At 36.6% G+C, this 14,147-nt stretch overlaps 1 long non-coding RNA gene across 1 annotated transcript; it reads left to right on the top strand.

Moving 5' to 3' along the window:
• The first annotated feature begins 9,531 nt into the window (after positions 1-9,531).
• LOC129640600 (uncharacterized) lies at positions 9,532-12,802 on the top strand. Its single transcript, XR_008708904.1, has 3 exons — positions 9,532-10,656; positions 12,410-12,516; positions 12,602-12,802. It is a non-coding gene; the product is annotated as an uncharacterized LOC129640600 (long non-coding RNA).
• Positions 12,803-14,147: the final 1,345 nt, after the last annotated feature.

The raw sequence follows: 14,147 nt of genomic DNA, 5'->3' as shown, positions 1-14,147 counted from the left end.
TCCTCACTGTTGGCACTGAGCAACTGGGTAAGCTGTTACTGATAGGAAAGAATAGAAGGGAAAAATAGCCTACAGTGGGCAGGATTCAGGAGTTTGGTTTGAGACATGCTAAACTGTAAGGGTCTGTTCGATGTCAAAGGTCCATATAGTCAAAGCTATATGGTTTTCATGTATGGATGTGAGAGTTGGACCATAAAGAAGGTTGAGCACCAAAGAACTGATGCTTTTAACCTGTGGTGCCAGAGAAGACTTGAGAGTCCCGTGGACTACAGGGAGATCCAACCAGTCAATCTTAAAGGAAATCAACCCTGAATAGTCATTGGAAGGACTGATGCTAAAGCTGAAACTCCAATACTTTGGCGACCTGATGAGAAGAAGTGACTCACTGGAAAAGACCTTGATGCTAAGGAAGATTGAAGACAAAAGGATTAGAGGACAGCAGAGGATGAGATGGTTGGATGGCATCACCAACCCAATGGACATGAACTTGAGCAAACTCCAGGAGCTAGTGGAGGACAGAGGAGCTTGGCGTGCTGGAGTCCATGAGGTCACAAAGAGTTGGCCACAACTTAGCGACTGAACAAGGACAACAATTAGACGTCAGAGTAGAAGTGCTGAATAGGAAACTGGATGCACACACACACACAAAAAAAAATAAAATAAAAGAGGAGTGTCCCACACTGGAGATACATGTATATATATATACATACATACATATACACATGCATACATACCTACATATATATATATATACACACACACATACATACACACACACACACACACACACACACACACAAACATACACTGGAGAAGGCAATGGCACCCCACTCCAGTACTCTTGCCTGGAAAATCCCAAAGACAGAGGAGCCTGGTGGACTGCCCTCCATGGGGTCACACAGAGTCGGACACGACTGAAGTGACTTAGCATCAGCAGCACATACATACACACATATATGCATACACATATGCATATACACAGCAGGAGATAAACACACACATATATATAATTTACTGGTTATTATATATTATGTAATATAAAATACAGTCACTAGTGTTTAGTTAAATTTAAAGTCTCAGGACCAAGTGAAATTCCCTAGAGAATAAGTTTAGCAGGCATATTCGTTCTAGTGAATCACATTCCTCTTTTTAGGCCATGCCTAAAATGGGGTTGGTACTGAGCCCAAACTGAAATTCCTTGGCCTCAGCAAATCACAAACTCCATTTCCTTGGATAACAATGATTTCAGCTTTGTGTCAGGTTCCATTCTGGCTATGAGAAAGGATGAATTCTGGAACAAAAGCTTTTCCTAATTTCCCATGAAAGCTATCAAAAAGATAATCTTTAAAGACAGGTCAGGATTCAGAAGTGACTTTGCAGAAGGTAAAGTAGAGAAATGGAAAGAAACTAGCTACTCAGGGTGTCTTTGATCAACTACCAGCTGAACCCAGAATACACCTGAACTTTTAAGTAAACCAATAAGCATCTTAACTCAAACAGATGTTTCGGTAGTTTTTATTGATTTTAATAAGCATCTGAGACCAAAAACAGAAATAAAGGTAAAAGGAAGCCAGGGAACGAGGGAGCAAAGAGAAAAGAAAGGAAGAGATGAAGGAAGGACACAGAAGGATGAAGAAAGGGAGGGAGGGGCAAAGGAGAACACACTTCAGTAAGAGCAGTAAAAAGGAAAAATGAACTGAAGGTATTTCTTCTTTCACTTGGGAAGGGAGTTTATCCAACCATTTTCTTGCAAAATCCACAAACATCACCCAGATTTAGAGTAGGATTGAACCTGCAGAGATGTGGCCCTCTCGGGTGGTGAAGAGACCTGCCAGAAAGGGCCTGAAAGGACCTTAACACTTCTCTGTTTCACAAATGGTAACTGACACCTGTGAAGCCTGATGCTTGGTCCATGTTATTACATTATCATGCCAGTATCAGGTACCACACTGTTAGAAAGACACTACCCTTCCTCCTGGCATCTGCTTCCCCAGAGCACTCTCAAAAGAGTGACCAAGGAATCCTGATGCTTCATCCTCACTGGGCTCTAAAATTTCAATGGATAAAAACTGGAGTTTTGTTATGTTTGTTATTTAGGGCAGTGTACTCGGCTGTCATTTTAAAAAGATCAATACAACACTATTTAAAATACTTTTTAAAATCCCTTTTCAACTAAAGCATAACAATAGATATTTCCTAGTGCCAGAATTTTCAAGAAACACTCTAAACAAAATGAAACCATTTCAATTAGCATGACACTAACTGTGGTTTCCTGGAGAAGGAAATGGCAGCCCACGCCAGTACTCTTCCTGCGAAATCCCATGGGCAGAGGAGCCGGGCAGACTACAGTTCATGGGACTGCAGAGAGTCGGACATGGCTGAGCCACTTCACTTCAGTTGTGCTTTCCAGGAATGGTGAAGGGACCGCAGGACTCCTTTCCCCTCAGCCTCCTGTGCTATTCACCTGAACTTGGCCTGGGTGCTTGGCAGATGCACGGAGAATAACTGAGGATTATGTTTATCCTATCAGTTGACATCTGGGAAAAAAAAACCCAGGCAAAAGTTAGCAACCGTTAATTCAAATAAGTATAGCTCCTTTGACAATACAATTGAACATCTTTCTCTTTTAAAGATATAAAGTCTCCTTCAAATCCATCTTATCTTTGACCACATCTAAGTTTTGCCACATAACTTACACGTTGGGAAGTTGTTCAGACAACATAGTAAATTCCTAATAATGATGTATCAATAGTTACAAAAGAATAATATTTTCCAACAGCCCAATTTTAAGTAACTTCACACATACCAGAAACACCTGCCAGCTACCTCTACAGACATCTTGCTTCCTAACACTGTATACCTTAAATACGCGAATGTATTATTCATGAAGCACTCCTAATTGATATTTGTTATTCAGATGAACTGCAAAGCTGTGGATCTCACCGTCCTTAAAAAGCATGTCATCTGGTTTATAGGAGATTAGAATCAAATTCAAATATTTTCTCTCCCTTTCTCTCTTTCTTCCTTTCTTAGTTACTTTTGGTTAAGTAATGTGCATACGTATTGTGGTATTTGTGACTGGCAACTTGTAGCTTCTATTGCCTAAAAGGGTTTCTTTCCCCCTTAACTCTCTAGGTTACTCACCTGTCTTCTTAAAATGCCAAAAAAAAAAAATCTAGCCACCAAGGTTGTCAGAATAATATTCAAAGTGCTTTTGACAAAGTTCTTGCAATTCAGCTGCCTGCTGTGTCAAAGAGCAGAATATTAAAAGCATTATGAGAGAAAAAGAGCATAAATACAGATAAAAGAATTACCACATCAGTCACATATTTGCATTTGAGTAGTTACATTTTTTTCAAAACTATACAAAACACCGTTTCAAGTCATAATCCCTTTGTCCTGAGACCTTATATTCCAGTCGTTTTTAATAAAAAATATCATGTTTTTAATTTTCAACTTTTATTATTATTATTTTTGGTAAAACGCAAACTGGTTCCATGGTATGGCTATGCTAAGAACCATGATCATCCACCTCAATGGCAACATTTCAGTGCACAGCAAGATGGCTGCATATTCACAACACACTGGTGAAGTCTCAGATGGCATAATCAAACTCCTTGACCAAGATTCCTGGAGAAACCCCACACTGGTGCACCCAGTCCCACAAAAAAATATTTCCTACAGCATCATCACTAAATCCCAAATCACAATTGAGAAAACTGTTCCCAGGTTTCTGGGCATACTCCATTCACTGCTCTAAGTGTAAATATTTACTCACTGTATATTTTATATAGATAGAGGATTTATTCCTAATTACTGGATTTTAAAAAGTCATCTTGACAGGTTCCTAAATAGATATAGGCGAGTGACTAAATTAACCTGCTTTCTCGTTTTCTCTTCGTTGTTGTTTTGTTACAGCTGGGTATCTTTCTATTTTAAAGTAGGCTTGTTTCTTTTAAGACTGAATCAATACCCAGTAGTCTATCAAAGTCTTTTTTTTTTTTCCTAAAAGAGGGAGGAAAATGCCTTGAAGAGTTAAAAACAGCACCATATTATAATTATGACTTGACACTGATTCTGCTGAATTCATATAATCACCAAACCTTATTGTTAGGAGTCTTGGTTACCTAACTGGTAAGTACCGGTAAGTTGCTTCAGTCATGTCCGACTCTGTGCGACCCCAAAGACGGCAGCCCACCAGGCTTCCCCGTCCCTGGGATTCTCCAGGCAAGAACACTGGAGTGGGTTGCCATTTCCTTCTCCAATGCATGAAAGTGAAAAGTGAAATTGAAGTCGCTCAGTCGTGTCTGACTCCTGACCCCATGGACTGCAGCCCACCAGGCTCCTCCGTCCATGGGATTTACCAGGCAAGAGTACTGGAGTGGGATGCCATAAAGGGGCCTGCTTAACCTGTGTGATCAGACCAGCAAAGGCGGAAGCAAACAGTATAACTCAGCCTCTTGCCACATTCTTCTCGTCATTGCTAAAGTCACTACATCCTGACCTGGAATAAAAGAAAAAAAATGAAATCTGAATTCCCGATATAATTTTAAAAGGAATTTCATATTAGGAGGGATAATGTTTAATTTTAAGCTACACACTGAAGCCATGAAAGACATTTTCTTCAGAAGAGCTTTTAACAAAAAATGTACTTAAAGTACATTGATGCCGAAGTACTATGGAGAATTTACCTAATTAACGATTTATTTTTGCCTTATTCCTTCAAAAATGTTGACATGACATTTATGTTGTATTTAAAATATTGTAATACCTATTCTTTTAAATGACACATCTTTGTTTTCTCTGCCTCATGAAGGTTAGTATTTTCCTAGAAGATGTGGACAACATAACTATAGATTTGACAAATTTAAAGGATGCTGTATTTAATTCCTAGAAGGAAGTGCCATGTTTTGAACAGGACTGGGAGTATTAAATTCACTCCCAGATCCAACTTTGGTGCTGGCAAGGCTGGTATAGAATTGTGCATTTTCCTTTAGTGGTTTCCTCTGCCTCAGGTAAAATCAAAATAACCATGTACTTTACAGGTGACCTTAATGCTTGTTATTTTTCAAATAGGCAAATAATTTTAAGGAAAAGGTGCATTACATGCACAAGCATGCAAATGTGGCAAATAAGTGAATCTATATTTAAGGTTAATTTTTATATCCACAAAAAAAATCAAGACTGCTTATTATATTAACATACACAAAACCAAATGCATATACAAATTTTTAACATATTAACTCTGAAATCACACTACCTGAGTTCAATATTCTGACAATACTCTATGATGATTAACTTTTCTGTGTCTTCAGTTCCTTATATGAGAAAAACCAATCTCCATTATAGCTTGTTTTGATGATAAGCATTGTAATAATATATTTGAAAGTACTTAGTGCCAAACTTGTAGTCAACACAAGGTAGAAATTCCAGCTATGATTATCATTATACTAATGCATATGGAACAAGTTAGATACATCACTAGAATATAAATCCATAAAATCAGGCAATCAAAATAAAAAGTGAAAATTTAAAAAGTGAAAAAATAAGATTATATGCTTATTTTATGCTCATATGCAGATGACACCACCCTTATGGCAGAATATGAAGAGGAACTAAAGAGCTTCTTGAGGAAAAGTGAAGGAGAAGAGTGAAAAAGTTGGCTTAAAATTCAATATTCAAAAAACTAACATCATGGCATCTAGTCCCATCACTACAGGGCAAATAAATGGGTAAACAATGGAAATAGTGAATATTTTATTTTGGGGGGCTCCAAAATCACTGCAGATGGTGATGGCAGCCATGAAATTAAAAGATGCCTGCTCCTTGGAAGAAAACCTATGACCAACCTAGACAGCCTATTAAAAAGCAGAGACATCACTTTGCCAACAAAGGTTCGTCTAGTCAAAACTATGGTTTTTTCAGTAGTCATGTATGGATTTGAGAGTTGGACCATAAACAAGTCTGAGAGCCAAAGAATTGATGCTTTTGAACTGTGGTGTTGGAGAAGACTCTTGAGAGTCCCTTGGACTGCAAGGAGATCCAACCAGTCCATCCTAAAGGAGATCAGTCCTGAATATTCATTGGAAGGCCTGATGCTGAAGCTGAAAATCAATCCTTTTGCCATCTGATGAGAGGAACTGACTCATCTGAAAAGACCCTGATGCTGGGAAAGATTGAGGGCAGGAGGAGAAGGGGACGACAGAGGATGAGATGGTTGGATGGCATCACCGACTTGATGGACATGAGTTTGAGTAAGCTCTAGGAGTTGGTGATGGACAGGGAAGCCTGGTGTGCTGCAGTCCATGGGGTTGGAAAGAGTCAGACACGACTGAGTGACTGAACTGAACTGAACTTACTTGGTAAAAGAAACCAGTATGCAAACTACTATTTATTATTTTTATTAGACTTACATACTCTATCAAAGCTCTAAAATATAACAAATTGTGTCATTCCATGCATTCCTTACTGATTTGCTGCAAACAGCTCCATACTTCCTCCCCCGTGAAAAAAAAAAATATTAAGGAAAAATGAATTGCTAAGAAACAATCATTATTATCTAAATACTTTCTATGTCTGAGAACAGTTGACAAATGAAGGCCAAAGACAATTAAATTACCTCGTGCTTAGAATTACAAAAGTTACAGTAAATTTACCTACTCAAAACCCAGTTCCATTAAAAGCATTTAGATCTTCCAAATTTGACTTCCGGTGCCTTTCATAGTTTTGCTTTACATTCAAATGTGTTTATTGGCTTATTAGGACTTCTCCAGGAAGTTCTCAGCATGCTAGTGAATTTTGTGTGATTATAATTATCTGGAAACAAAGCCTAAATCTGCAAGAAGCATGAAAAGGTAAGACCAATATTTGTTTCCTAAATGAGGGTTTAAAAAAAATTTTTTTTCAGAGATTTTCCAAGCATCACAGCATTTAGCTTTAAGTTCAAGCTGGATTCATGTTGGAATTAGAACAGTTATTTCCTTGACTTTAAAAAGTCATAAATTTAGTAATCCATTTATTAAGTATATCCTTAGCTATATAAATCATCTTTTTAACCTTTTTCTAACAATATGTCTTCCACATCTAAACAGAATATGGCTATTTATTTTTATTATTTTTATTTATAGCAATCACTACCGTGTATATGTTCACTAATCACTCAGTGACAAGAAAATACGTGCCCACAGCTTTCTACTCCCAGTTAATTTGCTCCAAAGGGAGGTACCATATGTTGAAAATTCACCTCGTGTTGGGGAGACCAAATTTCCCTAAAAGACACAATGCCAGATGATCTCTACAAGATGAGCTCTACAACAGAGACTATCGAGTGTAACAAATTCAAATGCTCTCGAATCAGACAGAAGTTTTCCTTTACTGGCAAAACACTTTTTAATTATACTACCTGTCCCCTCCATGATAGAATTCAACCTCAACATCATTTTCCAGTCCAGAGTCACAATAACAAATACCATAAACTTAGAGTAATATCTAACCTTTAAGTAGTCCCCAAAAATGCCTACATTTATAACTATTTCATGTCTTTGTAAATTTTTTTCTGGAGAAACTATTTTTCTTAAAGGACAATGTAGGAACCAGATAATTCTTAAATGTAAATGTAGACTGTTTATCACCTTTCTTCGTCTTTGTCCTACTTTTTAATCTATCTGACTTAAGCTAGTCAGATAATTCTTAAAATTCTAATATAAAAAGTAATTATGAAAATAAAATAATATTTACATGCAAAAAATTTGGACAGGAATGTTCATTGAAGCATTGTTCATAATAGCCAAGAAGTAGAAACTAATTGAACATCCATCAACGGATGAAGGAACAAAATGTGGCCTCCGTACAAAAAAGGAATACCTACTGCTGCATGCCACATAAGAGCTGAACGCTGAAAACATTTTGCTAGGTTAGAGAAGCCAGTCACCAAAGACCAAATGTTGCGGGATTCCATCCACATAAAATGCTCAAAATAACCAAAACAACAGAAAGATAATAGTGGCCGCCCAGGTATGGCATTGAAAGAGAGGGTGGCTGGAAAATAAGGAGTGTTCTAAAAGCTATGATGGAGATGGTTGCATAAGTCTGTGACTATACTAAAAAATACAATGTATAAGTTGGTCAATTGTATGATATACGAGTTATATTTTAACAAAGATGTTTTTGAAAAGTAATGGCAAATTTCAGCAGTATTGCTGCTATATTTACAGACTGCCTTCCTTCCATTTAGAGGACATTTTTTGAGTAGCAAGCTTTCTAACCAAATATTTGAGGTTAATATCCTCTTGCCCTTCCCCCTTAGAGATGACTCAGAGGGATGAAGGGAATGCTTGTCATGATTCAGCTAGGTGGCCACAATTAGAAACCAAGGATCCTTTCCTCTTACCAGGCTTTTATCAGTATCAGCAAAGTGTCTTATTTGCTTCTTGTGAAATGGATTTGACCTATCATAAGTATTCTCTGACAATCCTTTTGTTATACTGTGACCAGCTTCTTTCCTAAAGTATGTATTACTTATTTTTTCAAATGCTTTATCTCAATATGTAAACTGACTATCTTCTTTGCTCTCTTTCTTTTTAAATGGAAGAGCCTCACTATATATGTGGGAGCTAAGTCTTGAACATTTGAAATCAACCACTTTTATATTTAGAAAACTGTAAAATATTTACTATCTTTATAACAATTAAAAGATGTCTAGAAATCATATAATTTATAAACGTATTTTTTTTATTTCTTTCTTTGTCTGCTTAAAAGTAGTCCCTTAAATAAATAGTGCTTTAATATTTTTTCCAGGCATCAATTTGAAAGTAATAATTCATATAATTTTGACTAAAGTTATGGTTTTTACATTTGGTATTTGAATCACTGAAAACTCCAGGGTCATCCTCTTAACTTCATAGTCAAGGCCTCTAAAACATGATACTCATGTAGGAACTGCATATATTTTATTGGTCATATCCTAACTGATTGTCCTTTGAAAGATGGGATCTGTCTTCCACCCCTAAGAAACTCTAACTTTTCCCTTTCCTCTTTAATTCTTCTGAGAACAACTTTTATTCTGCCCTCTTTGTCTATCTATTCCAACCGTTTGTTTTAATCACCTTACTTCTCTTTTTGCCCTTCCACTCACTTCCTAAACATTCTTCCCTGGTAGATTTTCTTCCCATGTGAACAATTCATCTTAACTTTTGCCTAGAAAGTGTCACAATTTTCTCTCTGAGATATTGAGGAATAACTGTATCCCACATCTAGAAATAAAATAACTGAGACACAAAGATCATTAACAACATTATAATAAGTTAACGTTAAGTCAAAACATAGAGCCTGATTCTTGATATCTACTGTGGACAACCAAGCTACATTGATTAATACAAATTTAAGAAATCAGGCTCAGATTTCACCAAATAAGACAGAAATACTGAAATACATCATCAGTCTTTAAAATCTATCACCATAGTGCCTGCTATGTATGATATTTTTTCTCTAAGTTCTTTGCAACAAAGATGCATGCATTTTATTTTATTTTATTTTTTTTTTTTTTTTTTTTGTGTAATAAAGTTTTATTAAAGTATAAAGGAGATAGAGAAAGCTTCTGACATAGGCATCAGAAGGGGGCAGAAAGAGTACCCACTTGCTAGTGTTAACAATGAGGTTATATAATCCAAAGAAGGTCTGGAGGTTGTAAAGACTTCATCAGACCCACTCCCATAATTTACATCTTAAGGTAACACTGTCCTCAGGCAAGATACATCCTTGTAAAGACCAGGTCTACTCCCATAATTAACATTTTAAGATAACAAAAGGAGACCCACTCCCATAATTTACATCTTAAGGTAACACTGTCCTCAGGCAAGATACATCCTTGTAAAGACCAGGTCTACTCCCATAATTAACATTTTAAGATAACAAAAGGTTGAATCCAAAGACTGTCCTTAGGCAGGATACATCCTTGTAAAGACCAGGTCTACTCCCATAATTAACATTTTAAGATAACAAAAGGTTGAATCCAAAGACTGTCCTTTCTTCCTCCTTGAGAATTCCAGACCCCTCTCTCCTTGGGGACCACTAGACTCCCTATCAACTTGCCTAGGAACTGACTCTCTCATTCCCCCCTTTTCTTTTAGGAGAATTATGTTGCCTAGGGAAAAGGGGCGTCATTCTCATTCCATAACTGCTTCCGAGCTGACAAGGGGCGTTGTCCCTAAATTGGTGAGGCAACATATTCTCCTAATCCTCATATTGAGGATATCTGATCCAGGGGCCCCAAATAGTAGCTGGAGGAAGCTACAGCAGTAGCAGGAGTTTGAGCAACCATTTGTAACTTAAAAGCTTTCATGCGGCTAGAACAAATCCAGTTATACAATTACAGATGTAGGCAACATAGTCATTAAAACAAGTTAAAATCGAAATTAAAAGTCACATTATGTCCATAGTTAAAGTACAAAGTGTTGCACCAGTCCATTTTAGGGTTGGTAGATGTCATCAGATGAAGAAGAAACATCGCATGTGATTGTTGTCAAAGATATTTACAGACTTGGAGAAAGTCTTTTCCTTGAAGTGGGGATGTCCACCACGGGAAGCCTTCCATTGACGAAGAGGGGATTATTAAAGCCTTGTCCAAAACCACTGATACATTTTGCAAAATCATCTCAGGTAGGAAATATGTCTTCTTTTTCTGACACCACAGTATGTTAAGTATCATGGAACATAGCATTTTTCTGCCTCAAATTCTATGTATGGCTTGCCTCTTTTACTCAAAAAAGAAAAAAAGATTCTTAAGAGTAGCACCCACATCTGAGTCATCTTTCTCCAACCAGTGATATGAGGCAATCCCTTTCCACCCAATAAAACTCAGCATTTGCTGCAAAAGGATGTGCTCCTATCTTCATAGCCCATGGAGCTGTTGCACAGATACAAAATACATTTCAAAGTTATCATTATTTTTTTTGAGCTGTAAGAACTTGATTTATCTTTCCTCTTAACTAAACAAGTATAAAAATAATCGTTATCATCAGAATTAGGGGGAAAACCCTCTCTATGCGCTCTTTAGATCAAACCCAACTATTACAGAGAATACAATTTTAAAAGCCATAAATATTACTACACTCAATTATTTTTCAGTGTTTTCCATATCAAACTTGTCCTTTAGAGACCACGTTGAACAAAATGGATCTGTGTATCTCCCCCAAATGACAGACAGCAAGCATCACACGTGAAAGGTGATCAATCTGCCTGATTGAAGCTCCACCACTCATCTAAACAAAACTCAGATCCCTGAGGAAGTCAGAAATCCAATGTGGAAAAACAACTTTGCCAACATCATACGAACATTTCTTTAAAGATGGATTTTTGCTTTAGGAACTTCATAGACATTTCATAGCAAGTAGTTCCAATGAAAAATGTATGAGAAGAGACTGTGTAACGGCCTGACCCCACACAGAAAGAATAAGTTTATATTTAAAGAATATAATTCAACAAAGCTCATTTTTCATAATTTTTCACAGAAATATATTTAAATAAAGGGTTATGACCTATTCTAATTCTTCCAAACAAATTTGATCAATAAAGTAGAATAAGGGGTATATATCACATTATCAGACTGAACTCCAATATCAAACCTATATTTGAATTCATGACCCACTACTTAACAACTGCAAGACACAGGGCAACAAAGGTAACCACTGTATTTTCTCAACTGAAAGATAAAGTAAATAATTGTTCCTACCTAATAAGGTAATGCGGTTTAAAAGAGATACTGCTTATCAATGGTTTAGTAGAGTATAGGTACATAATTAAAAGGTCTAGATATTTTAAAAATAAAAGTATCATACAATAACAAATATAATTGAAGTTTTGGAGTTATCTTTATTTCAATTTCTTTTTGAAGTTTCAAAAACAAAATACATTAACTAAAATAACCTCAAAATGTTACTATTTTAGAAGATAATATCTTATTTTAAGAAACACACTAAAGTTTTAATTTTGGGGGAACATAACTCACTCAAGTAAGACCCAAAATAAAAATTTTAATGTTTTTATAAGAAAGGGGGATACTTCTCATATAACCTTGAGCAAAGAACAATCTCCTATATCTAAGAACATTGCCTCATTCTATTTTTTCTATTAAATAGGTTGGTAGAGGGTAAGCAGTGGTTATAGAAAAGAAAAGGACACTCTCCCAGGTAGCCAGATTAACACTTGAAACTCGTGTATTGCTTTGGACACCAAAGAGAAGCCATAATGCCTTTCCATCTGAACTAACTTTGAATGTGTGCATAGAACATGTAATTTAACCACCAGGAAATTCAAATACTTATCAGCAACTGAAAGGCAGAGCAATTTCTCAAAAGGTGGCTGGGACCCAGTGGTCAAAATCAAGCTGAGAAGTAAAACTCTTGTCTTTCAGGGGCAAAGGAAAAAGAGAGAGCGAAAAGTGCCCAGAATCCAGTTCTTCAGGGACGCTGCATTAGGCCCAAGGCAGAAATGCAGGCGTGAGGGAAACACAGAATTTGGGTAAGGACTAAGTCTTGGGATAATACTCTGTAAGGTCATTTGATGGTGTCAAAAACTGAACCTTCTCAAATTTCTCCTACCCAAGATAAGAAAGAGTCTGAAGCTCCTCCTCACTGGAAGCCAAATGGCTCCAATTTGACTCTCACCCTGGGAAGGAAGACTTCTTTGCAGAATACTGAACAATAAAAAGAATACTAGCAGCATCTAGTGGTCTGCCTATGTAAGTGCCCCCAGACCTAGGTCCTGAGATAGAAAAAAGTGAGATCCTAAATAAACATGGTGAACTACTGATGGACTTTAATGGGTGTCTTATTTCTGGGAGAATAGGAGTGGGAAGAGGGCAACTGTCTAGACCACCATGTTCAAAGCCTTGTGGGGGGAACACAAAGAAACATAAGATGTCCAAAGAGTTTTGTATAACTGTATTTCTTCCTGCACAGTTAGGCAAGAATCTGTAAAGTATGGCTGAACATATTGATCTTTTCATATTCTTGATCAATCAATATATAGATATTAGAGTAATGAAGAATTGTGAGAGAGCAGCATATGACGCATTTTCTGTTCTCGAGGCAGATGCAGTTATTCAGCCGACTTAGATTCTATTCCATATTTACACCTGGCATTTTTAATCACCTGCTTGTAGGAACAGTTCTGTAGAATAACATTAAATGAAGGGAGGCTTTTTCACTGCTTGCCACTTACCCAACCACCTAAATCATTCGCCCTATGTCTATGGTACTCAACCACAGTTTATTCTAAATACTTCTAAGCAGCCGCTGAAATAAATCATTTGGAAGAATTATTATACCACAGAGACAATTCTATTAACAATATTGCCAAACATCTGTGCGTCAAAGGACACTGGTACAGTTTTTTTCAAAGGAATGCATATTTTTTAAAACTGTCAAAATGATCTTAAAGGGCTAGAAGCAGCTTCTAGAAAAGAAGTGTCTGATAACTGAAAAAAAATTAATTAAGCTCCCCTTTAAAGGTAGAAAAGGAATGAACATTACCTGAATTCTCATTCACTTGGATGCTTTTAAAATATTAAGGAGTTAGTAAAATTGTGCTTCTAACTGCTGTATTAGAATTTAGCTTTGATAACTAAGAATCGTTCCTTTTCTGAATGCAGCATAGTTGCTCGTTCCCTTTTAAAGCCTTTTTAGAAGGCAGTTCTTTTTATTCATAGCTCACTTCTCTTCTTTTCTTAATTAGTAGCTCGAATGTGATTTTCCCTTTTTTAAATTGAGCAGGCTGTGTAGCTAAATGGTGTTTTTGACATTCCTGCACTGGGGACAGATTCAAAACGAAGGCAGAAGACAATAGAGATTGACTACATACTTCGAGGCCCCAAATGGAGAGAAATGCTGGTAATTACAGGAATTCGGCAACACTTTGTCTCTTGGCATCTGTACTTGGAAAAACAATGAAATAATCATGGACAAATATGATGTGAAATGTGTTTATGGAGCAGCATGTTTTATTAACACTGAGCACAGCAGAGAGATAAGCACCACTTGCTAATTTTAAAATTTCTATGAACTGTGGCAATTAAGCCTAATAATTATTTAAAGAGTATAACAAAGATGAGTCCATTCGTACTGCATTTCAGAGAGAAAGAATAAGCAGAG

Source organism: Bubalus kerabau, chromosome 1 (genome assembly GCF_029407905.1).
Source record: "Bubalus kerabau isolate K-KA32 ecotype Philippines breed swamp buffalo chromosome 1, PCC_UOA_SB_1v2, whole genome shotgun sequence".
Classification (NCBI taxonomy): Eukaryota; Metazoa; Chordata; class Mammalia; order Artiodactyla; family Bovidae; genus Bubalus; species Bubalus kerabau.
Note: the sequence above shows the minus strand (reverse complement) of the source record. Positions and strands in the feature narration are given on the sequence as shown.